The sequence below is a fragment of the Manacus candei genome, unplaced genomic scaffold (assembly GCF_025592945.1).
Source record: "Manacus candei isolate 608988 ecotype Guabito, Panama unplaced genomic scaffold, ASM2559294v1 h1tg000014l, whole genome shotgun sequence".
NCBI lineage: Eukaryota > Metazoa > Chordata > Aves > Passeriformes > Pipridae > Manacus > Manacus candei.
In genome coordinates this window covers 63,510,089-63,537,516 of record NW_026138062.1, presented here as the reverse complement: position 1 = coordinate 63,537,516, position 27,428 = coordinate 63,510,089, and the positions used below count along the sequence as shown (strand labels likewise).

The 27,428-nt window shown below is 40.2% G+C and overlaps 1 protein-coding gene across 17 annotated transcripts in view; it reads right to left on the bottom strand.

Moving 5' to 3' along the window:
• Positions 1-27,428, bottom strand: part of BBX (BBX high mobility group box domain containing) — a 141,064-nt gene that overhangs the window by 96,900 nt on the left and 16,736 nt on the right. For 8 of the 17 annotated variants that reach the window (XM_051780977.1, XM_051780970.1, XM_051780971.1 and 5 more), the window contains exon 3: positions 26,605-26,694. The exons of 6 other annotated variants lie outside the window; for them this stretch is intronic. The gene's annotated coding sequence lies outside the window, so the exon portion shown is untranslated. The remainder of the gene's footprint in view (positions 1-26,604; positions 26,695-27,428) is intronic. 3 more of the 17 variants (XM_051780978.1, XM_051780972.1, XM_051780968.1) reach the window with 1 other exon arrangement.

Here is a 27,428-nt window from a genome sequence, read left to right as displayed (position 1 = left end):
TTGCAAAGACTCAATCCAGAACTGCATTTCTGGAAGCTAATTCAAAAGAGGTTTTGGACTTATCAATAGGTTTTAAGTACTTCAGAGAGAAAAGGGAAAACTTTAGCTGAAGAAAACTTCTGAACATGACACTCTTAATGTGTATTAAGTTTAAAATCAGGACTAGTACTACGCTTACCACGAACACTGAAGCACTCAGACATTAGAGCTTCAGAGAATAATATAGCACCTTCACAGATCAAGCCATAGTTCAGGGTCAAGTCTCAACACTATAGGATTTTTGTCTTACAAAAGCAATTTTGAATTAAAAAAATAAATCAGCCACGTGCACTATTGTTTTATCCAGCACATACTCTGCACCAGGAACTAGTCATATTTAATGGCAACTAATGATTCATTATTACGTCTCAGAAATAAAAACGGATGTCAGGAAACACATGGAGCAACAACAGTACCACCTCATCAACTAATTACCTTGATAAAGGAACTACCTGCTTAATACAGACACTGGTAAATACACGTTTATGAAACCGAAGCATTGTTTACACTGTCTCTAAATGACAGGAAGATTATTAAATCCTGAGCATCATAAGGTGAGTGGACCCTCTGCATATACAATGAAAGTTGTAGTAAGGTTATGGGAATTCTGCCTGGGCCTTAATTTCAATACAGTCTGTTTACATTTTTCCCAGCCTAAAAGGCTTCATTCACCAATCTACAAGATGCAAAGAAGCAGTAAAGATAGTATTATGTTGTTGCTGGTTTGGGTGAAGTTTTTAGTGTTTCCATGAAAGCTTGCAAAGTAAGAGCTGGAACAGCACAGCTTGACATAAAACCAGGTATCACTTGTAGTCTACAAAACAAGTAGCACAACTTGTAAAATTAGCGTCTTTAGACGTTCACTGCCTCAGTGAATCCAGCCTGACTTTAAGAACGTTTAGACCTTTGTTTTGCAAATCCTTTTGAAGTACTTATCAACAAATACCACAAATTAGTGATCAGCAGATGTTTATTATCCTGTAACTACTTAACTAAAAACCACGTTAACACTTCCAGCAGCTGGGAGATACATAACCCGCTTATTCTGGTGCATATCTCTCAGAACAGCCCCCTCCTGCCTGTACCAGCTCTTCACAGCTTTTTTTCCACTCTTGAGTTTATCTAACAGCAGGCTGAAGGAGTCATCTAGTGGTCACAGACAATTCCTGCAGCCTAGCAGCTTCTGCAGTCAGGCTGCCAGGGCAAGACAAGGTTTTTGATCCCTTAAAGCACTGACAAGAGTCCTTGTAGGTCCGTGATACAGTCCTTGCATCCATGTTCATGATGGTCCGTGTCCATGTTCCCTAGCACAGCTAAGTGTTAGTTTCCCACTTCTGGCCCACATCAAGGCCAAATTCAACTTCTATTCTTCTTAAACATGCTTGGGAGTAGACGAGGCTGTGCTGTTTCTAACCCATACGTAGCTGTCTGTTCCTCTTCAGGAGTGGACAAGCCTTCTCTGAATAATGTCGCTACCTGTGAAGCACCCATTCAAGTGACACGGATTAAACTGCTAAGCAGCACATAGCAAGCCAAGTGGTCCTACTACAGCTCACATCCCTCCTCTACCACAAAGTTGTGTGTAGGCTTGGACAAAGCTCCTGGGTGTTTAGGTAAGGTTATCTCAGTCACAGAAGAACCATCCACCTAATAACATGCAAAACTCAGAGAGAACTGGAATATGTTAAACACGTATTTCATGTATGAGTTAAAGTAACACTTTGATGAATAGTATTAACATCTATAAAAATCTTACTAAGCTTCATAAAAATTTGTAATGCTTTATCAGTTCTCTGTTCAACACCTTCAGTCAGGTAAGCTCCAAAAATTTAAGGCAGTATAATTTTACATGAAAATCTCAAATATTCATTCTTCAAAAGAATGGTCATTTCAACTATACTAGAAAAGTGAAACACTGGTACTGGTTTTCCACATCAACACCTTAGTTTTAAAATAAACTCAGATCCATTTTTTTTATTCTGAGTTAATTTGCATTATGTGTTGAGTGACTGAATCACAGGCACCTGAACACACCTTAGGCAAGACTGTACTAGGCTTTTTTTTGTTTCTGGAAATCACTTTGCTGCCACTCTAATGCCATGCTCTGGAAGAACATGATGCTACTCTTCCTCCACAGAGTAGGGATTGCTATTTATGTATTTTCTTTTTAACTGTTTTGCATTGCTGGTCAGAGGTGAATCTAATACAGTGAGCATCAGGTGTTACTTATCATACACACACATACCCCTCCATTTTATAACACCCCTCTCACACAAACCCCCATGAAGTTTACCATTTTGTAACTCCATTCCAGCAGCAGCAGCTTCCCTTCCCCATCCCCAAAATAAGGAAATATCTGGTTCTCCAGACCTCTAAAGGAAGCCAAAAAGACTTCCTTAAATTCATACTCAACCTCCCTGTGACTCAGAGCCTCTATCTGCCTCAGTCATTTCAGTCACAAAGGTGTCAACTAGCTTTTTTCATCCTATACATCATTTGGGCAATTCCAGTGAAAAATGGTATAAAAGTGCAAATTATGAGTATGGTATGACTAAGGAGCTCTGACCTATTTCCAGCTCAGTTGAAGGTGGAAAACAGTGGTACCACAACTATACCAACACGTGAAAGAAAAGAAAAATGAGCGTTGCAAGCCTTAGTGTCAGAATTAAACAGAGAAGGTTCCTTCAAAATGGTGAGGCATGAGCAGCAAAGTGATGTTTAAAGCTGGTATTTGGCTCAGTTGGCCCCTGATCTCAGCAGGCAGCGCCTGCACCTTGCTTCACAGGTCTAGCAAATTAAATCTTGGTCACATCTGCTTTACACAGACAACCCACAGAAAGACTGATCCCAAAGCACATTTGGTTCTCTAAAGTGGAGGACATCTTACCCTTTTAGGTCACTAAATCACCAAGAGCTGTTTCTTGCCACTCACTGCTCAGGGGCCCAGTCACAGAGGTACTGTGAGACAACAGTGTAAACACCTGGAAGTTTCTTGGGTAAAAATGCAAGCAAATTCCATGTGAGACTACGTGCATTGACAAAAATCTCAGTAAGCACCATTTTAGTGGAACTCACTTAAGAAGCAGGTTCTTTCTAGTCAGGACCAATAAAGAGTTACTAGGTTTCAGCTCTTTCCTTCTCCCTTCAAGACTTCAATAAGGCTTCAACACAGAGGCAGTGAGACAACAGTTCTGCAGCACTCAGAGGGTTGTATAGGCACACCCTAAATGTATTTCTCTAGTTTTTAAAGAGGCCTAATTTCACAGAATATTCTGAGTTGGAAGGGACCCACAAGGATCATCAAGTCCAATTCTTAGGTGAATGGCCCATACAGGGATCAAACCCACAACCTTGATGTTATTAGCACCATGTTCTAACCAACTGAGCCAATCTCAGGGTCTAATTGCATTGTCAATAAAAACAGTATCAATATTTTGCAGCCTTAACTGTCCAACATCATACAAAAGGTAAGGCCACTCTTAAGACTTTCACACAAATTTGACTCACTCTAATTTTATTTCTTTATTTTATTTATGTATTTTACACAGAAAATATTTTTTGGTAAGAGCAATGAAACAGCGGGTTCAATACTGGTCTAAAACAGCATGCCAAAAACTTTCACTGATGAAATGAGTGGTAGACAGTAGTAGAGTTCTACTCATGTATATTGTGTTAGGCCAAGTCACACTGTCCTGTCTTACACAACATTTTCAGTGAACTGCAAGAGTGAATGAGGATTAGGAATAGCCACTGAAGCCCACTTTGTCCTGTTATTACAAGAAAGGCGCACACAGTTTTTATATGACATACATATTCATATATACACAGATGTATGCATTTATGTGTGTATCTATCAATATACACTTTTCTTCAGGCACATGCAAGATAAAAGCAAACACCACACAGTAGGTTGGTTTGGGAAGTATCCACACAATAAAAAAAAAAAAATCAGTGGCAGACTGAAAAAGACTAGAAATTGCAAAATACCACAGCCACACTTTAAATACTTCCCTCCATGCAGTAAAATTAAAATGGGAAGCTCCTTCTGGAGCTTCTATCACTTCTTAGTATGCAGATCAGCCAAAGCATGGTACTTTGTACAAAGCATGTACTTTGTTAGTGCTGCAAATACCTGGGCCGGCACATTTCCTTTTCATAAATGGTTTATTATATTGACCAGGCTTTTATCACCCCAACAGATAGCCATAATTTGCCTTTCCTAGAGGTCTTACCACACACCACCTGGGAACTTTGGTTCGCTGGGTAGCTGCCTCTGCCTCCCTGAGATATTTCACTAAGGGAGCATATTACGTTCATCTTCCAGAGATGGCACAACGTTTGAGAATTATTTCCAGGTATAAATCAAGGAGGCTGACCATCTTAAAACAAACACATTACTGACTGAAGCCTAAGCATCTCAACAGCCTCTATTTGCACCTTAATTACTCAGCAGAAATGTGCTAAACAATATCAGTCAACTGAAGATGCCTTTCTTCAAGGACTTGCAGGACAAGCTGATATACCTCTCAGAACTGTCAGGAGAAAAGGATTTATCTGCTTTTATGTACATCTGTCAACTCATACTGCAGGAAATTTAGTCAGAAGCAACAGCGTAAACTGATGACAATATTTAGAATATATTCATTTTATTAGGAAAGCTCATCTGCAAAGTACCTCTTCTTCCTCTGCCTAACCACCACTTCATCAACACATTGATTTGGATTCCTTGTCTCACTAGAGGTCCATCAGAAAGCAGATGTCAGTACCTGCAGCAGATATTTCCAAGTGCAAATTCAGAATTCACAGAGCAGGGACTCAAAGTCAGACATTCAGTGAAAGCCCAGCATCTAATCTGGAAAACCTCTGCCACAGTCCTATTCCTGTGAGCACTTTGAATAAACCATGAACACTGCCACAGACGGGAAGGCCTCACTTGTGTTGTTAGAATATATCACAGTTTTGTTTTTTTTCAAATGGGCCTGGCTAGCTGCTGGCCTTATTGAAGTCTGGAAGGGAGAAGGAAAGAGCTGAAACCTAGTAACTCTTTATTGGTCCTGACTAGAAAGAACCTGCTTCTTAAGTGAGTTCCACTAAAATGGTGCTTACTGAGATTTTTGTCAATGCACGTAGTCTCACATGGAATTTGCTTGCATTTTTACCCAAGAAACTTCCAGGTGTTTACACACCTGATTGCTACTTCTGAGTTATTCCACACAATAACAAGCTTCAAGGGGCAGCATCACCTACCAAAGAAAGTAATTTAGCCAGTATGGGAACATCTATAGCTATATTACTATGATTTTAAACTTAAAAAAGCCCACATACATTCTCGTACCTAGCTGGGAACAGGAAAACTCAAATTATTTTCATTTCTCCTACAGAACATTTCGCTTTGGAATTAGTTTGGGAAACAAACATTTTGTTTGAACACCTGCATATAGATATCCCTTTAATTTGAAAATATTTTAACCTCCTGATATCATAAAAGGCACTTTACTGTACAATAGTGATCTAACAGATAAAAGGTGAGGGATCCATTTTGAGTAGTTTTCCCCTCCAGTGGATCCTGCTCATCTTCAGTTGAGATGCACAAGTTTTTCCAGTAGCACCTTTTTGGGGCTGCTTTTGAAATAAGAAGTACCCTGTAAAGTATTAGCTCTCGTTACAAAAAGTATGTCCTTCCATACTCAAATTTCACCACATCTGAAAAAATCTCAGATGCTGCCAGGGTTTCAATTCAGGTTAGTTGGCCATCAGGGAAGAATGAGTCCCCAGGCAGCTGCAGATCACTCCAGCTACCTGCCCTGTCCCTCCACACCTGTGACAGTGCTTCCCAGTGCAGCTCTCCCAGTCTCATCCATGCAGAAGTCCATGGAGAATGCTGCTGCCGTTACACCATGTCCATGAGGAGGATGGATACACCACTGTAAGAAGGTGCTGCAAGAGGGGCAGCACCTCGGTGTCCTCACCAGCTGAAGCTGTGTATTTACAGAACCATGGTCATGGCCCAGCTGCATCAATTGCCTTGAGGTATTAGGTCCCTTGTATTTTGCCATAATTTGCCTAACAAAGAAAGCATTATTCTTGTGGTTTACTCTTAATAAGTACTTTCTCCATTTACAGCAAAAAGAGAGAATCTTATTTTTCCCTCCATAAGGAGAGTTTCTAGGTAGTTCTTTCAATCTTTTTGGCTTTATAAAAGCTGTGCAAGCTTGATAGAAACATTCAAATAAGTTTTCTTTCTCATTCTGAAACTATCATTCCTTTTGTTACTTTCACACAAATATAATTTTTGGTTTGTATAAAGTTTTCATTGATCAGTATAATTTTGTAGCTTAAGGTACTCTAAAATATTACTTGAAGATCTGAGGACTCAATCTGCCACATATTGCTATGGGTTTTCAATTTACTTTCACAGGGCAAGGGAAGAAGCAGAGATGGTAGTTTCAACTCTTTACTATCTGAGCAACTTCCAAGCAAAGTAAACACTGATCCTTTAATCCCTTGTCAAAATCCACTAGCATGGATTTCTGTACTTGCAAGGAGTCTCACAGAAGGTAAAAAGGCCCTAACCAAATGCACAGGTCTACGTTAGCAAATCTCAAAATAGGATCTTTACCTTGGGATATAACATTTGACCACCCTAGCCAAAACACAACCCCAGTGAATTCACGGAGAAATACTTGTTGGTGTTTTTGCCAGCATCTGACACATAACAAAAGCTCGAAAACTGCTAACAAAAACTTCCTGAACTCTGCAAACACAAGCAACTACAATCAACCTGATATCTAAAAAATAAAAAAATATTATTATACTGTCCAGGGATACATATCCTTCTTATAGGCCACTGGAGGTAGTCCACTACTAGTGAAAATCTCAAGAGTAACTGATCATAATTTACAGCAGCACCTCCAGACTTATAAATTTAACCAGCACAATGAATCTGCAGTAAACTGGTATTCTGCATCTAGAAAGAGCTATCTTGCTAAAAATCAACAATCAACACACTCACTGAAAGTCCCATGCAACTTTTAGTAACAGCCTGGCACGTAGCATGCTGTGCTGGGTCCCACAAAAACAAGCAATGCAAGGCATCACCTGCTTCAGAAAGGAACACAGGTGAAGGAGAAAAGCAACATCACAATTAAGACACGTTATCTTCGGCATCAGTAACTAACTGATGCTATCTGCTCTGGAAACTATCCAGACTGCAAAACCATGTTTAAAAGAGACATACAGGTCCCTAGTAAAAAAAACAGACAGTAGTGGTCTACTTCTGAAGATACATCCTCCTCCTCTCGTACTTCACTTAGCCTGCCCTTAAGGCTCTTCCTTGACAAGCAGTAAGCATAAGGCAGCTTGGAAGCCAAAAGCAGTTGTGTCCCTTTGTCCTGTTTCTACTACCCATTTTTGGGGGCAATAGAGCTGTTCAGTTCTCCAGTCTGACTCCTAACATGATATATGATCCACTCAATAGTGGTGAGTTCTATCTTTATTGGGCAGAGTTAAGCTAATAAAAAACCCACTAATTTTAGCAATGATCAGTCCTCCAGTCCAGTTCATTATACAACTACAAAAACACTAGCACGGCCCCATAAGGTAGGATGCAAGGGTCTAAGGCTTGGACTGTTTCTTTCAGTGACAGTGCTGCCATTTAAACATGGTGCTTCACTATTACCTCTGTCAAATAAGTCTTATTCCACTTCTTTGTCAGGGAGCTGTATTTCAAATAATATGTGTATCTTCTATCTATGTTGAAGATGGGGTCAACATTACACAAGTAGTGAACTGAAGGTGAAAAAATTTCTAATTTACTGTACCTCTCCCATTTTCCATCAAAATGCACCAAACTTTGAAACCTCTGTTTCCCCAGAACTGCTTTCAGCAAAGCTAATGGAGAACTTCACCTAAGAACTTATCAAAGCCTATATTTCTTTCATTTTAAAGCAGAACGAATAAATTAAATTTGGCAGCACAGAAAACAGCTATTCAAAGCACACACTCTGGTCTGGATCAAGAGCACGAGCAATTCTGCTCAGGCCTCAGAGCCTGGGACGCATTAAATCCCCCATGATCCTCATCAAGATATTTGAATTCTTCCTGTTGTCCCCTGTCACCTGGGGAGCTGCTCAGACCTGCACTGGTGCCCTGTAGCTGCGACGGCAGCATCCAACACCTGGCCCACCATGGCTGGCCCACCACAGCTACGTGTTTGGGGTGGCTTCTCATGAAGAGTCCTCTGCAAAATCACTCAGAGCATCATGGGCAGAATGAACAAAGTCATCCCATTAATCTGTTAACAGGAAGTAATGAAGAGGCAGAAAAGCAAAATACCCCAAAGTATTTGTGTAAACCTGCCACCAGTTATGGATTAATAATTGCAGAGCTCCATTAGAAGGAATACAGAGAATGGTGCTCACCTTAAAAAGCTGAAAGTTAACTAATGAATCTGTGACATTGACATTCTTCACTCCATAAAGAAAAACAAATCAAAAATTGCAACAATGTAAGAAGATGCCTTTCCGTAGAAGTTGCCCATTCATTGTAACTGAGATACTCTTCCAAACACTCCATTTTCTCTCAACCAACTTGACTTCCTTTCTGAGGGAGGCAACTGTAAAAAGAATCTTTTTCCTTTTTGTATTTTGTTTCCATAATTTTATTGCCTTGTATTATAACATCATGACACTCCTTCAAATACATCACATTGTTCTAGATCCACATTTATTACTAAACCACTGTACAGTCTCTTCTCTGGCATTACTCAATGCATCTAAAAGTTTTGAAACAACCTGAGCATTTTTTCTATTTTAAGTTGTTTGGAGTGAACTTTATCATCTGTCTTTTATGGCTATATTTGTGTCATATTTATCTACACTTTTCAATGAGAAAATTTACAAAGTATAAACTTTCATTGACTACACATCTTTGCTACAGCAAAAAACATCATTTCCTGAGTATACTCCATTACAATATTAGTAGAAGCAAAACCATCTAATCAGAGATCATAACAATATAATTGCTCGTTTCTTGCTGTTGAGCCTGGGTAGGTTGTGACACTTGGTTCCTCCTTCATCCACTCCCTGAACCTACAGGACGTAAAACCAGCACTCACCTCTTTAGCCTTCCCCAGTCACGGAGCTGGCACAGAAATGTTTTCGGTGCAGCAGTCTACCATCCTGCCTACAGCCCGGCTTCGCTGCAACAAAACAAAATCACCACGATACCGCTTTTCCAGCCTGGCGCGTTCGCCTGTCAGAAACAGAGCCCGCAGCCACCCATAAAAATTAACTCCAGACCGATGAAAATAACTCTTTCAGGGGAGGAGTAGCAGCGTTGTTGCGAGGAAAAGGAAAAGCAGGAAGCTGATCTCAGCAGCGCGGGGAGCACGGACGGGGCGGAGCGGAGGCATGGAGCGAGGAAAAGTGGAGCAAAGACTCGCTGCTTATAGCTGGGTTTTGGCAGTACGACCGAACACCACCGCATTACTGAAATACCAGCGTTACGGCTGACACAGGGGCCAGCAACACCCCCTCCCCACACACGGGCACCGCACAGGCCCCTGTCAGCGCTGGCGTGTCAGCGCTCGGCGCTCCCCGCACAGGTACCCGGCCCCCGCCCGCGCTGCCTTCCCTGCCGGCACCACCAGCCCCCGGCCCCAGAGCGCCCCGAACCCTTCCCTGCTCACCCTGGCCTGGGCAAGGGCTGCCGTGGGTGCCACGCTGAGCCCGCTTTCACGCGTGAGCCGGTTTGAAAGGGCACGTCCTACTCCTGCTCTTGCAACTGGGGGAACCTCCTATTGCGTGGTAAAAAAAAAAATGGTATCTTCTAAAGGACTGGACTGCCATGTTTAGTGTGTAACTCACTTCCTTTGATGAAGTTTAAAAATGAAAATAAGAAAAGAAAAAGAAAAGAGGGAGGATTCTTTAAGGAGACAGCTTAAAGAACTGAGAGGCTTTTCATGCCAAAATTCAAACTGACACCAAGGAGGGCTTTAACTCGACAACAGCACCTCCCACCCTCTAAGAACTTTCTCTCCCAAAAACATATGCTAGCCCCACCAAGGCCCCAGTTCCCAGGGGAAAGCAGGCCATGGGAGCTTGCTCCCCAAAGGATTGTTCCCCGCCAGGAGGGTTGATCTGGCTCCTGCTGGGCGGGACACCCCCACCTGCCCTCCCGGCCTCTGCAGGAGTCAGACTGCACCTGCTGCTTGCCATGCTGTCCCCACATTCCTCAGGAGCAGAGTCTGTTTGTATCATTAGGACAGCCTTACAAACCCCACAGAAAACAGCAATATATAACATTCTAAATAAATGTGAGCTTGGAAAACAAAGTAAAGCCAAAAAATTACAAGGCAAGGTGGACAGACTATCACTAGAGCCATCGGCCAGTGTTTCAAAAGAATAATTAAAACCCATAACAGGAAACAGCATGTCAATGGATCTTCATAACACTCACACAGCCAGGATCTGATCTATATTTCTCAGCCAAAAGCAGACAATCCCTATGCATTTAGGGTTTTCCTAAGTGAGACCATGAAGATAAGCAGGAATACCCTGCATTGTTAAGACACTTGTCTTGCTCTCTCTTTCAGGTTTCAGTGTTTTTGCATGGCAAGATTTGCAGTACTTTCTATTGGTGGGTACAGAACGGACACAGGACAAAAACAAAACAGTAAATCAGTTTAAGTCAAGTTTTGAAAATCCTACCTGATGTCCTCTACATTATACTGACAGAGGCAAGGTGGCCAATCAATTTTACTTTTACCATTTCTTCCATGTATTTTCTCTTGTCTGCTCAATATAGGAACCTGTAGCATATCTAACTCACATTTGGAAGATCACATTATGAAAATCAGCAACTTTAAGAAAGCATTCAATGACTCTGAAATTCACTGTGGCTTGTTCACTTTTTGACACTGTTTCAAAGTATGTCCTATACTCAGTCTGCAGACAAATCCAGACTGAGCTGGAAAAACAATCCCACTCTCCCAGCCTCTCTGCAGAGCCTGATGGCCTTCACTTCCAAGAGTGGGCAGGCAGGACTCATGCCTTTGTCTTCAGCCTTCCCAGTTCACAGCCTACCTTTGGTGACTGCAGTTACATTAACTCCTCAGGCTGCAAGCTGAAGGTCACTGATGCAGACATACATCCCTCTGTACAGCTACTCCAAGGGAGCAGTCAGCTCCGACCGAGCGGATGCAAAGCCTCATTGCAGCAGTATCTTCTGGTGCTGCAGCAACATCGAAACAGCCACAAGGAAACGAAGGCAGCCCAAATCTCAGCATGCAGGCTAGGCCAGCCAGTGTACAAGCAGCAACACACCAGATCCTATCCATCTTAGTATCAATGCCATTCCTGCACCTGTAGTTTGGCAGCTTGAACCCTTTTCATTCACACAATGAGACACTAATTTCACTCCCAGGAGAACTTAATTATTCCTTCTGGGGAAACTATTAGTACTGGAGTGACATACAGCTGCTTCCTTACTAAGGAAACATATAGCTTAAAGCCAGAACTATATCAGAATATATACTGGGAATGTAATTTCTATACTCAGCTGAACAGATTTAGTGAGTATTAAAACCAAGAAGCCACAAAATCTGCACAGGATATTGTGCTGAGGGTGGTGTGTGGACTAACAACAGACAAGGTGAAAATACAGGTAAGAGCTTTTTCTTAAGAGTAAACAACCTAAGAGAAACAGCAAGGACATTCCCAAAGCTTTTCCAGTATAATTATTGTTACATAAATGCCTAGGCTTCTCTTCAAATCAAACCCAACACTTCTACAGTATCACTCACAGCTCTGGGAGTCCACCACACCTGAGATAAATGAGTTCACATGCCCACCTCCAATCCCAGGGTTAGTCCACGTATTTCAGAGAAGCTGTTTCCTACCTGCTTTTTAGAAGACAGATTCAAAAACAATGAGCACTGTTTTCCCCCTGCTTTTCAAGTTGATATTCAGTTTTGAAAAGGCACTCCTCAGTTCTCACAAATCCTGGACAGGTATGCTGCTGCTACAGTGTACTGTACAGCCTCCTTCCTTCTCTCTGCTTCTTCAGTTCAAGTACACGTGCACCAGAGAGAGTATTTCATTAGATACAGAAGAGCAATCTCTGACACTCTTGACATGACAGACAAGGATAATTTATTCCAGCAACCTCAAAAACACCAGAAGCACCTTTTTTTTTTAAAACAAAGAAGACTTTTAGTAGTCAATAAATATCATTAACTAATTTATGAGGTTAACTAACAAATCACTTAAGGCACATCTTTAACAACAAAGGCATATCTTTTACTTCAGTCTATCCTGATTTAGTAACAAAATAAAACACTTTCTCTTACCTTCTTAATTAAATTGCTATTATTTATTTTGCAAACAATTTTTAAGCATTCTGAAATACCCTTCTCTATCAGCCCACTTCAGTCTTTTACTGTTGAAGGCACTTCATCCTCAAGATGACAGGTCATACAAAGGAAAGGTTGGAGACAAAGGCTAAAGCATTGCATTGTTTTTAGTACAAAAAGCTCCATTTCTTTAACCCTGCCTTTCTACGTAAGAAACTTCCTTGAGAAACTAGAGTAGCATCTGCTTGTACTTCAAATTACTCTCTCTGCTTCTTTCCCCCTCATGAGATTCTTTGACTGAGGTCATGAAAATAACAAGTACATTTTAAAATCAAAGTTTACCATTTCAGTAGGATTTCAGGGGCAGGACTGTGACAGTCATTGTTAGGCAACCATTCTTCTCAAGGTGAAACAGTTTGTGCTTAGCACTACCAAACAGTCAGACTTCTGTCATTATCTTTGCTGACCAGTGTTATTACCCCGTCCAGAGGTCTCCAACTTCAGTACAGATACAGCAGTAGATGAGCAGCTTTTAACACTGCAGTCATTACTTCCTATGGGTCTGCAAAAGTAACTAAGAGGATTAGTCCATTGTTCATAGATTTACATTAATTTTTCAGGCATCTGTATCACCCACAGGACATTTTTTTTAGTGTTTTTACAGTAATTAAAAAAAAAGTTGAAAACTCATTACTTTAAATTGAGTCAGCTTTTTTCTTGCAGGGAGATACAAATTTTTTCAAAGCTTAAACACAGTCATGAGAAGGGATCATCCCTCAGCTGCTAGATAAAAACCTACCTCAGAAAAAAGGTATGAAGTAGGAAATAGGAAACATCTACAAGTATATGAACTCTTGTGCTTTAAACTCATTCATACACACTTAGAACTCGACTCACTTTGAGTCAAGTAGTCATTCTGTACTGTTTTAAAACTAACTTGAAGTTCTGTATTGCCTAAACTACAGTTGTCAAAATTCATTTATATGTGACAGTTTCTCATCTCTCATTCCCTACATTACAGGCAGGTAGAGATTAGGAACCAAATTATTTCTATATTTATTTAAAACAAGTCAACCCAGAGATAGTTTGATCACAAATTTACTCACTCCATCCCTATATATATATCTTCTCCTGAACTGACAAGACAGGATGACTTCTGGCTTTTTGCTCTGGTACTGTATGAACACTAAAATAACTTAGTAAATGACCAAGATGGAGAAGATCTGGTCAAAGACGATAGAAAGGGAAAAAGTAACACTGATTAATCTTGCATGGCTGAAAGCTTTCTCCTGCTAACCAGTAAGGAAATATAACAGCAAACAATGACATTAATGAAAGAAACAAACATTTTGAGAGCATGTTTAAAAAACTCTGAAACTTAACCTGGAAGTGACTATCACTGAAGACATCCAAACAATTCCCCAATCAAATGTGATATCAGTCAACTACTGTAACATTGCCTTCTGTAAAATTCACAAAAGAACTGTGCTCACATATACAGAGAGTACTGCAGCAATACTAATAAATTAGCATCACTGCTGAAGCTCCATTTTATTGCAATTCCATGAAGAAATATAATATTAACTACTAAATCTAAACAAAGTCACCACTCAGCTCAAAATGGATACAATCCCAATCCAATGCTTATATAACACTGCAATACCCCACACTTAAAACAACACTAAACAGATTCATAAAACATCCCAGAAAACAACATCAACCATCTGTGTATTCAGAAACAGCAGAATCACCATTTTTATGATTCCTGTATCTCAGCACTTTTTAGAAGTTTTATCAAATATTTTCATATATGCACACACAAACACAAATGCTTTCTGAGCCATGTAGTACATCAACAGCACATAGACAACAGCACATTTCCATCACCAGAAAGCCACTGCCCTCTTACCTGCTATACACACCCACACATCACAAGCGTCAGAAAAACTTCAGGTACGAACGTCATACCTAAATAATGCACAAAATACCCAAGCCAAAAATCCTACCACAAGCAGCATGCTGTCCCTTCTTATCCCTCCCCCACACTGTTATCCTGAGAAGTTTAACCTCAGTTCTTCTCTGAGGTAGGTGGAAGGTACTCAGATACTACATACAATGTGGCAGAATAAAATCCTAACACTGTTGACCCCTTTTTAGACTTACCAGAACAAGTAACTAGCCAATTCAGACATGAAGAATTTTGCTTCTCACAATGTAAGATCACACATTACTTGTAGCAAAAAAAAACCCAGCACATTTACAGTATCAAAGTTTCTTAACATTAGGAGGGTTTTGTCTAGTTTTGGCTTTAATAATGAGAGCTGTTCTCCATGAGGTTAAGATGCAAAACACACTTTTAAAAAGAAACTTGCTTTAGTACAATCTTGTTTATTTTCTAGTTCTATCAGAAACATTTTATTAGGACATATACTTCTGTTTTTAAAACAACCCAGTTTTTTCCCTAGATATACTGATGCAATATTTTGTAAGCATATACTTAAAAGACATGCAAAGATTCAAAGAGCAGCTGCAAAGAAAGCTATTTCACTTTGCTAATTTGCATCAAGTTTTATGGTTCCTATCCTCCTTCCTAAATGGAAAACTAACTGTGATAAAACATTGAGCCCAATTAGAAACAGCTACTACACACAACTATTTATTTGAATGATTTCCTTTAGAGTATGTGTAATTGTTTTTACAGAATCCTTTAGTGTTTGGGCCAAATATTGTCATCTTTTCTACAGGGAGAAAAAAGCCCACTTCCTCCAGTTTCAGATCTCATTCACTAAGTACATAATTGAATTCAAATCTTGATACATATAAAAATAAATCTTTTTAATTTAATTTATTTTAATGAAATGCTGAAAAACCACTATGGTAGCTTGACTTCTGCACTCAGGATACATTTGTAATTTTCTTCTGGTTTCAGTATTACCTTGCACAGTAGAAAGCCCAAGTTTGGTACTAATTCGAATACTGATTATTAAGATAGTGATCAAGTGCCATGTGAGACTTCAGCGCTCCAGAATCAGAGCTCAGATTTTTGGAGCTTGGTCCCACTGGTATCACATTTGCAAAAATTCCCTAAGTTTAGCTTTGTTTGGGGATGTAATCTGTGACCTGTTCCTTTTAGATTTAAGGGCCAAAAATCTGACAGACCTCTGTAGCCACAGGAATAAGTTGGGGAACAAAGTGGGCAAGATTCATAAAACAGGCAACGACTTAAAGAAATGTGTTTTGTCCACATCTGTGGACAGCTGGCGGCCGTGCCAGCCACGGCAGGAGATGAGATCAGTCTCTGTGGCACCACCAAGCGAGGGAGGGAGCGAGCATGGAGGAGAGGTCAGGTCCCTGCAGGTGGGTTGCCATCCCGTTCTTGGCATATTCAGGTTATATTTTCCTCCATAAACATGCTTTCTGGAAAAGCAAGCAGGGCAGCAAATGCAGCAGGGAAATAATTTTCATTCAGTTTTACTTAAGAGCAAACCCAGCCTGACCTTTAACTGTCCTCACACTGTTTTAACCTACAGCTGCTCTCCCACCTCCACAGCCTCCCCTCCCACCCCTGCCCTCTGGCAGAGGGGGCCTAGGCACCCACCCTGTCCCAGGGTGCCTGCCCTGCTACTGGGGCACATCAGCACACACCAGGGATTCGGCAACAGCCAGGCCTGGCACAGCCATCCCTGGGAAGCAGAGCTGCTAGGAAGATGGCTGGCCCCAGCCAAGGCCGCCGCAGCTGTGAGCAAGGACACAGGACTCCTCCCTGGAAACATGAGCAAGGGGGGTTATGCCAGCATGAAAGCACCATGTAAATTCAGTACTCAACATGCAAATCCAGCAAATAAAGTAAATTTTTCAACTATTCCTGTGGATTTATGAGATGTCACCCAATGTTTAGCTGTTCTTTTGTTTTACCGGCAAGTAATGACTGCAAACTAATTGAACTCGAGGTGCTTCTGCAAAAGCAAAACTTGCAAATTTCAAACTCAAAAAAAAATAAAGTGTCATTTCATCTCCAGCAATAAGTGCTGCTTACTGTTTCATACACCAGAGCAAAACATCTGCTGTAGTATCACCTGTGATGATGTTCGCTCTTATCTACAGATCTGACATCAAAGCTGGATATGTGAATCAGTGACTACTACATCTCCTCTAAAACTTTCTCTATGTTTTGTCTACATACTATCTAAAGCTAAATGAGTAATTTTTGTCATTCAAGTTAAAAAAAAAAAAAAAGGGAAAAAGAAAAAAAGATGACACTATTTTTTCCTCTGGTCTGTGGTTTTCTCCCCAGTGTTTGTGTGGGACCCAAAAGCTAAAAGAAGTTTTTATTATGCAACACCTCACTTTACTACAAGAGAACACAAGACAAATTACCAGCAGCCAAAATTCACATTTTGCTTCAAATATGCAAGCCCCACCCCCAAAAAAGTCCAATCCAAAACCAAATTATTATTTTTTTAAATTCTAGGTTCAGCCATCAGAAGTCAATGCAGTATGCAAAGTATTGATTTATGCACATACAAAAGCAACAAACATCCTCACCAGGAAAAATCATATAGGTTTCTTGCATTCAAGTCTAAAATACATCTGTGGGACACCATAGAAGAGGGTGGGTCTCTTCCTGCCACTCCAGCATGAATGCAAGGAACAGATGCCAATCTACATTTTAGCTACCTAATTATATAAATACAAACACAATAACAGCATTAATATATTGGCCCTTCTGTAATATACAAGCAGCTTTTGGGGGCTTTTTGTTTGTTCGTTTGTTTTTAAGTGACAGGAAGAAAAGGTTTACAATAGGCCACTAGTTACCAAAGGATGAAATGCTCTATAGATACAAACCTTGTAGCCTTGGTCTATGCAGACACACTTTAGTTGTTAGGCTGCAACACTGACTTGCCAGTGACACAAACTCTCCTATTCCTGCATTTGTCCTGTACTCCTTAAGTTCAACACAGGTTAGCAGTAAGAGTATTTACATGAAAGCCACGTGCTGTGAAATGCAGCGGCTGCAGGGCTGACCCACTGCTGCTTTTCTACCAATGCATTTTGAACTGCAACAGAAAGGTACAATGACCCACAGGAGACTGTGAAACTTCCAGCTGCTGATGTTGAACTTTAGAGAAGTCATCAGTTGCATCCCCACATGTCTCACCCAGCTGACCACCACTGCTGCTGCTCTCTGGGACCCTGCCTGGTACAGCCCAGGAAAAGGAAGGAGAGCAAAAGCAGCAACCCTTAGCTTTAGTGATGAAAAGACCTGAGAGAGGGCAAGTGTGCTCCTCTAGGAGCAAGAAGCTGCTGTAACAAGTGACCTAGTGGAGTTCAACATCTTCTCTAATGTTCACATTTTTGTCAAAGTGATTCCACTATTACAATTTGATCTTCTGCTTGGGTGTGGTGTACATGTGACCTGTGAACTTAACGGCATCACTTATAAACCAATGCAGTATATAAACCACACCTACATATTAACTCCCCGTCAATGGACACCTATGTAAATCTTCAGCATACTAACTGTTCTGTTATTTTGTTTTTAATTCTACTTTCCTACCACACATTTGGGGGGGGGGAGGGGAAGGGGGTGAGGAGGGGTGAGTGTTAAACACAGCCTTGATACTAAATGGACTGGCACATACTAGATGCAAACACAGGTAACTTGGCCTCAATGCTGACTTACTTCTGTATTTCACAGACATTCCCAAGGGCTCTAGCTTTCAGTGACAGCTTCTTTAAGGAAGGGTAGAAGGGCATGGCAAAAATTCTACCTTGAGCACCAAAGGCTCATCCTCCCCCACCTCCCCCACTCCTATAAAAGCCAAGTAAAAGCCCTCTAATAAGCAGATCTTATTCCCAACTACTTTTCACTTTCAACAGCAACAAAACTTAATATAAAAATAAATACCAAGTTAATTAAATAATAATTTCCCAGGAGAAAGTACTGTTTTTAACATCCAGTGCTATAAAAGAAATCCATAAACAGGATTTGCAGCCTGCTAGCACAGGAAGAGTTGTTATTGCAGCCTAACCAGCTTTTGCCTCTTGAAGGAACGTCCAGGACATGCCCTCATTGGACATGGCACCACCTGTCAGTGACTGGCCCCAAAGACTCCAGTTAGTTTTGGTAGCTGCTAGACACAGCAACCTGATTTTTAAGCTAACTGATCGAGTACTAGGAACTCTAACTACAGCAGCCCAACCCAGCTCTGCCTGATCCAACCAACTCTTACTCAATGCAAGTTAAACCAGCGTGCGCAGAGCTCCACACTATCACTGCCAAACTCCTTCTAATACTCGTTCTACCTTATTGAAGGCACACTCAGGTAACTACAAAACCACGTAGACACACACACTTAGGGTTCCAGATGATGCCAGGTTTTATCAATAGTCTTGTTTTAAAATGCTACATTTTAACAGGTGCTTTTAAAATTTGATAGTAAAGAATCTTTCCAGTTTTTCTTTAAAAGACACTGCATTCTGCACACCCAACTCTCTAGACCTCAAAATCCCTCAAATTAGCCTTGGGAGGGACACATAGAACTCCTAACTTCGTTAATAAACAGGCAGTATATATTGTCTGTTTGTCTGGCTGGACTCTTCATTGAGTTGGGCATTTACCAGAGGTTAGTGATACCCTGAATTCCCAAGCTGGTCATGGAGAAGAGAAAGCACTCAGCACCTCGGTAGGGGATCTGGTGGATGGGACAACTCCAATTGTCCCTAAATTAACCAAAATCAACAGACCAGCTAAACATTTAACTGAGGGTTTGGCAGATAGGGAGGGAAGACCCCTGGGTTTCCTGGAAGAAGATACTTACACTGGAGAGGTACACACCCTGTGCACTCCTCTTTACCTCCCATATCTCTTTCCTCTAGAAATATTGTAATTAATTTGGACGTACACAGATATTGCCATCAATTGCCAAACTATTCAGTAATCTTTACTGGACCTCCCAGTTCACTGTAATAATTTTACATACACCATAAAGTAGGTATATCTCATGATCATTTATATGTCACTGCTGAGAAACAACTCCACCCATTTGTCCATTGTTCTCTGGAAAGCTACCCTCTGCCCAATACATCCTACAGAGCCTTTTTCTCTATTCACTCTGTGGTCAAAATAAGTTGTTTGCACAACTTTTTCTAACCCTGGCATTATCATGATGATTGACCTTTTGTTCATAAAGAAACCTAAGAACCAAACTTTACCTTGATATAGTATTCTGAACACGCAGCAGTAGCAAACTCTTTGCAAGCCACGTTAAGTTCCATGTTTGCAGCACCCAGGGACTACACTTAAATAACGCTGTTGAACACAGACACCACAGCAATACATCATCTCCCACCTTAAAGTTTGACGCTGATTTTTTTAATTGTATTTACATACATTCTAGGTTCAGCCATCAGAAGTCAATGCAGTATGCAAAGTATTGATTTATACATACATACATTTACATTTTTTTTAGAGTTTCCTATCAGCTTAAGTGACCCACTGCTTCTGAGCTGCAATGGGAACGAGGCATCTATCTCACCTGTGTGACTGAAAATTTCAAACAGAAGTAATGACAGATATAGCTAGGTTTCTTTCAGTAAGCAACAACTGCTTAATAATTCAAGCTGATAGTCATTTAAATACTGATAGTCTGAACCAATTGGTACAGAACTCTAAATTATGCACCTTTTCAACTGCATAGAACAGATTTCAATAGTATGTTCATCAAATGCTGAATTTTTGCTTAATTATTTACTTCTAATAATTATTTTAGGTTGTTTATGTAAGAACTAAAATTCCTTTCAAATTAGAGGCAAGTGAAAGGTGTAACCACTGGAAATCGCAAGGTTTTCACTTTGAAATTATAAGTGTCGTCTGACTGCAGCCACTAAAAGTACTCAAGTCAGCCCTAAAAACAAATACATAATTCCTGCAAAGAGAAGTATAAAAAGAAATGCTTCTGAAGCTCATATAAATTGGCAAGAGGATGGTATATGCTATTCCTTTATTGCAGCTGCTGAGAATGCTCATCTCTACCTTGTCCTGTCACCCCTGTCCCTAACAAAGTGTAGCTATTTTACTGGACAACACTCACCAGTGCAACAGGTCTATAAGTCACTACACAATTGGTTTTAAATGTCCTTAAGTTCCTTCTATCATTGCTGGAAAAACAACAATGCTATTTCACATACAGGCATGGAAGAATTTTCAGTTCATTCATATAGTTATTCCAGATAGCCCCATCACACATGCTTAGAAACTTTTTCTACATCATAATGACAAGCAATTGACACCAAGTGGGATGGAAGAAACTTAAATTTCTTGTGAGTTGAATTATTTTTCTTCCAATATCTATCCACTAATTCAGAAAACCACCTACTCTCACCTTCACCTTAGTCCTATTGAATTGCATTGTCTGTCCACATAAACAGCACTGCCCACATTCCCAAAGATACCTGGTTAATATTAATATCTGTCCTCTCATTCAAAAAAATAAAAATGGACATTTGCTGATTTAAAATAAAATCTCATCACAAATTAAGAGATTCACAAGTCTCAAAACACCACTTTGTGGTCCATTGAATCAGAGACAGTCACTTTGCCTTATTACTGTTTTTTTCACTGTTACTTCCGCCAACTGGAACTCTCAAGTCCACAGATTTCTAAGACAGGCCAGAGAGATTTTTCAAAAATTAGAGACTTGGAACTCGAAGTGCAAGGTTAAGCAAGAATGAGGATATAACCACAGGTCTCAAATCATGTGTTTGATGAGACACTCTTGATTAACCCCCTGGCCCTTTTGCAGTGCTTCACATCCTGATCACACACTGTTTCAGGGAAGAGCTGACCATCAGCAGGTAAGTGGAAACAAAAGCAAGAAAAAGTGGAACAAAAACTCCAGCAGCCTTAAAAAAGATCAGGGTACTGGGAAGAGAAAGGAATAAATTTCAGCCTTATTTTCTGTATACTAGGCAACACAGTCTCACTAGTTAGGATAAACCGTATTAATTATTTCCAATAATCCCCAAACTCTGCCACTTTTAATGCTGTTTTGATTCTTCATTTTCCAAAGAAAAACATCCCTGCAGCCTCACTGAAGCAGCAGAGAATTCCTTCTCTTCCCCAGTCCCTCAGCGCTGTTGCTGTGCCCCACCTCATGATCAGCATTCCCACAATGTCAAGGCAGGTTTGCAAGTTAGAGATGCTCACTGCCAATCTGTTAAAACTGTGAGTCTCATGCACCACCAAGTTCCTGCATTGATTCATTCCTGTTCTCCATTCACAGCCACAATACACTTTACAAGCAAATTACCACCACCTAGTGAAAATAAAGGTCCTGTTTTGGTAACAAAATAAGAATGCTTGAACTTTCTGTTTTGAAGTAAGATTCTTGAGGACAGAATCTCATTCATTTGACGAAATTATTCAGAAGTCTAAGAAACACAAAAGTGGATTTTGGAAATTTTGGCCTAATTTGCCTATGATCTGAATGCATGCAACTAGCAAAATCAGTTTATTACCTTTATTTTCCCTCAGACCTTGACTCTAGCATAAAACAGTTAGCTCCTGCCACCTTGTGGGACTTCATGGACTTCCCTGAAAGCTTGTATCAGTAAGCTAGTGAGTTAGAATAAATAAACATTCAGGATTTACTTTCCTTGTGATTCACCCTGGAGAATGTTAAAATAAGAGAGAAATATTTATGGAGAGGGTATGCCATTTTGAATATTTTCTGGTTCATTATCCCTAGCATTGTTTATATAGTTGAATTGCTGTATTTCGTAGTCTTATGGAGGGTGTTTTAAATATTTAAATACCTGTCAAGAATCCTAAGTTTTGGAAGCTGATGTATCTAAGTTTAAAATAACATTATGATCAAATACTTGTCACCGCTAGTAAACTTCACATATTTGACAAAGATTCTACACAGAAGTAATACAAATTTAGGCTAAAAATCTTTGCAGTCAGGTGCAGTTTTGAAACCAAATAACAATCTCAGTCTCATAAAGAATTATACATATGTTTAACTTTTAATATGGTGATAACATGCCTAGTTCTACCAAAAGATCTGATTCCATATGTTTATTTTTTAACTATAATTTTCTATTTTATGTTTTTCCTCTCCTCATCCCCCTCCACTTCAATTATACATGGCCAACTTAATGAATGAGTAAAATTCTCCAAAGAAGAATAAGGCCGCTGGAATGGAAAAACTTTATCACCACAGTAACAAGACAGTAAAGATGCCTGAATCTTCATCCTCGTGTCTTACATGTTGTCTACTGCCCCTCAGACAGGTAACTCGTCACACCTACTTCGTGGAGGTGGAAAAGACAAGAGCAGCAGCAATCAATGAGAAGGGATGAGGTTCTCTTTATTTGAGCAAAACCTCTGCTGCTCTAAATCCCAAAAATGAAAAAGCACAGAGGACTGCAGATGATGTGACTCCATGAACCTGATCAACAGCCTCAATGAAACTGCTGCTTTCTATTCTTGGTGCCAAGTGATTTGTTACAGGTGCACAGAAAGCAAGAACAGTTAGGGAGGAGCACTTCTTCCCCTCTGACATCCCACAACTGCTTCAGTGAACTTGTTGGAGATCTACCGCACCACGTACTTGATGCCAACCGTATGAAACTTAACTCCTTGGAACCTCCTCCTCTAAAGGAAAAACTGTCAGACTCAAAACAGGAACAGCTCTTCCTGATGCCACAAGCAAATCATCTCTAGTAAAGGCCACAGTAGCTCATAAATAAACTCAAGAACAACAATTACAGATCCGCAGCCAAAGGAAATATATCAGGAATGTCTTTTTTAATCCATAAACAGATTGAATTTTTGCTCAAGACTGAAACAATGACAAAACATCAGGCTATGAATCAAGTTGGCACAGTGCATCTGAGGGACAGAAATTGTATGTTCTTAAATAAAAAGTTTCATGATTTCATAAGCTTCCCTGGTAACTTCACAAGTGGGGTTGTCTCTGACAGCCATCATATTCCCCCCTACACAACACCTTCTCACCACCTATATATTCATAAAGTCCTAGTAGGCCACACAATTAACTTACAAGGCAAAGTTCAGGTGTCCACGACAATCTCTGACCACACCTCAGCTCCAATACTGAGAATCTCTCCCAGACTGAGGTGTGTCTGTGTCCTGACTGCCTGGAAGATACCAAAATGCTCCTCACAGCTGTCCTTACCCATCCCAATCTCCACACTACAGGAAACCCAGACAGACAAACTAGCAAGGAGCTATAGAAGAGAGTCATCAATCTGGATGTTCAGGGAATCAGAACTGTAAGGCACACTCTGCCAATCCCAACACAGCCAGCACCTTGCAAGGAGAGGACATGCCAGGCACCACTGTTCTCTTACCTCACTCTGAGTATTAGAAATATACACACTTCCTTATCCAGAACTATTTGGTTCAGACTTTTCCCTGCTACAGAGCACTGGTAATTGCAGACACGTATCTAAGAGCCACCTTCAGTCCTTGGCTACAAGGGAAAAGAAATAGCAGGCTCTAGCAACAGAGTGGATCAGATCCAACACCCACTGCAGGTCTCAATAACACCATAAAGCACAAGAAGAAAATACTAGGACCCCACATGAAATTCCCCTTTGATGCAAGTGAACCATATCCAGCCATATCCTCTTATTTTCCTTTTATTTCTCCACTAATCCTACATTCTGCAGTGTTACTAATCCAGTAGGAAGATCCCTGAACTAACTTTCTGGTGCCTACATGCCCATGGCAGTCTAACTGCAGCACCAAGCAGTCAAGCTAGTACCTTATTCTTCAGGATACTTTGAAACCAGTGGAAGCATAAACACACTTCTCATACCCCAACTAGACAACCCCTTCTTGGTAAGTGTAACTTAGTGGGACCTGACAAAACAGAACTCCCAAGCAGCAGCAGAATGAAAAGTACCTGATGATTTTCAGTTCTCACTGTTGTCTACAACATTCCAAACACCAGCAGCAAAAACTGACCAGTGTTAACTTTGCTTAAAACTGTGAGTTCTCCAAGGAGACAGAAACATCTGGTCCAGGTCAAGGAAGTGTCACGACATGGCTTGAGCCTGGTTCCCATCTGAAACCTACTCCCTAGCTGTCAGGGTAAGATTTGTTTTACTTTTTCTCACAATATTTATTTGTCTACAAAAACTTTATTGGCTTTTGCAAAACTTATATTGAGGGAACTTTCCAAGAAATTACACAAATTGATTATTGTATTCACGTATTAACTGTAGGAAGAAGTATTTAAAAACAAACAAAAACCCCAAACCAAAATAAACATTATTGGGTCGTTTACTCCTTCTGTTTTTTATTTTATCTATATCCTAATTGATTTCCTTTCACTGTCATCTGTTTAGCCTTACATTTCAAAGAGAAAAGAGGAAAGTTCTGAATGTCCTATTTCTTGAGAAACACCTCTAAAAAAAAAAAATCACTCAGGTTACAGAATTTACAAACTTCTGTATGTAACCAGCCGTATCAGATTTCCAAGAGGAACCTCCCTGCTTCATGAACCGGAATACACAATCAGATCCATCTTCACCATTGTTTCATTGATGCCAAGCCACAACAGCTTACCCAGAACTGTGCACGTGCCCAAGGATCTGTGCCAAAAAGGCCCTGGAGCAGGATCAGGTCCCTGTAAGATTAGCTGCATGTAGGGCTTCAATCCTGCAACTGCAATAGCTCAGGGAGACTGTGTGACAGGGGCATTGCAGGACTGGGCACTAAAGTAATCAAGTATATAAAGATCTTTGTCCTCTCCACAACTGAAGCACAATTCTTAAAAATGAACTGAACAAAAAACTTTTGTATTTGTGAAATAAAAATCAATTCTTTGGACGACAAGCGGGACCAGCATTCTTCAGGCCAAGCTCCTTAAAATCTATAGGCCATTTTCCCATTTTTTGTTTTGTTGGGGTTTGTTTAGAATTTGGTTTTTGGTTGTTTTGTTTTTCCTTTAGGATACATATTTTTATTTTAGTAATTCTTTCTCATCTCCCTCAGATGAAAACCCTACAGGGCCCCGTCTTAAAGATATAAGCCCAACACAGGGAAAACTCAGTCCAAAAGATGCAAGTTCGTCAGCATCTAAAAAAGGGTCAGCAGTTAAAAATCCTGATAGTGCTGGTTGGAACTGTAAAGTAAGGATGGGGGATAACTTCCTTAGGATCTACAGATTTTTACCGATTATCTTCTCAGCTTTCTATCATTTTATTTCACACTACACCACACAGATGGTTAATTTGAAATCAGGAGGTGAACAAGATATTACAGAGTTTTCTGTGAAATCAAGTTCTGGAATGCTCAAGATTGTGTACCAGAGAAAGTAGCACATGTTTAAAACCCTAGGTTGGCACAAAAGACCACAGCTCTGAACTGTACTAGCCTGAGAAATGAAAGCACAAGATCCATGGATTCTCAGTCTAATCTGCTTTGAAAGACAGTCATTAGGCTTCCTGGCTACTGACCTAGTATAAAACTACATGTTCAAACTCGGGACCTGAACTACAAAGTACCCCACAAAACCCCACACTGCCACAATGCCAACCTCCTTCCAGGCCAACCCTTGAGGAAGAAGCTCTGGACAGACAGCTGAACTGAACACACTGAAATACACAGGTACAGATCAAGCCTGAATTGCAAAGTCCTCCTGAGCAACAGGACATTTTATCTTGTTCTTGGAACCAGGATAAAGATGTTTCCATCAGCTTCACACATCTTGGGCCACAAACAAAACATGCCTATGCATCCTTGCACAAGTCATTTTCAGAGAATTAGGAAGAACAGAGGGCAGTATTCACACAGCACTGAGTTAAGAAGAGACTCTGGGTTGGAAGAACAAAACACCAGGCCCAAAAGCTCTGACCTGCAAGGTTATTCTTCTATCATGCAGTACAAGCTCTTAAATGTAGATGAAGAATTCTGAATTGAACCTGGATGCTAACAGACTTCACAAGTATGTAAATTCACAATTACTTAACCAGTAAGCCTGAAGTCAACAGATGACAGTTCATCATCATTTTTTTTTCACCTACCAATATAGAGAAAGTAATGTGGACATACACAAGGCAGATGCTTTAGTAATAAAGAGGTAGCTGGTGTAGTAAGTTAAACAGTCATGAAGAAACTGCCAGGAAGTTCACAAATTCTGTACCTGATTCTGCCACCAGTCATCTGGTCTTACCTGAACATCCCTGGGTCTACTCTGCCATCTGCAAAACGGGGGCAGGTAGCACTGGTTCTGAAATGTTTGTAAAATGTAGTTAGTTGATGCCTGTAAAAGTACACAACAGAAGAGCAAAGTGTTATTACACCCTAACAATATGATGTTTAACGAAATACGTAATATATAAATGACAAAACTACCTGTGTTCTACAGTACACACAAACACTTTGTTTACGTATCTGTTTAGAAAGTGAATTGTTTTGACTCTGTTAGAATGAAATTCTAATAGTCAACCTGAAGTCCATCTCTCCAGAGAAAGAAGCAGGTATCTTTTTCTAGATCTTCATAAACAAACAAAACAGTGTAAAATTTTCCCAGATATTACATCACCACCACAGTTAATGTAACTGCCATTTTATCCTATGATAGAGTCAACCCATGGTAATAAAACAAACCAACAAACAAACAAACAAACAAACAAAACCCAAATAATCTGGACAATATTTCTCAACTTTCTGCCCACTACTCACTACCAAGTTTTTCTTTCAGACTGCACAACACTTCAGAAAGGAAGAAGCCATCACTATCCCAAGTTTGTAAATGAAGAAACAGAGAAAGAAAGAGGCAGCAATCTAACCAAGAGTACGAAGCAAATTAATGGCAAAAACTTCTGCACTAGCCAGTGTTTTTTTTTTCCCCTGTTCTATATGGCACAATTTTCAACCTTTGCCAAAATCCTTTAAGGAAGCACTAACCTTTCATTTGCTTGTTAAAATATAAGTGCAGAGTTGGAATGTATTTTCCCTCATGCCTCTAAATATATCTGAGCCTAAATAATAAAT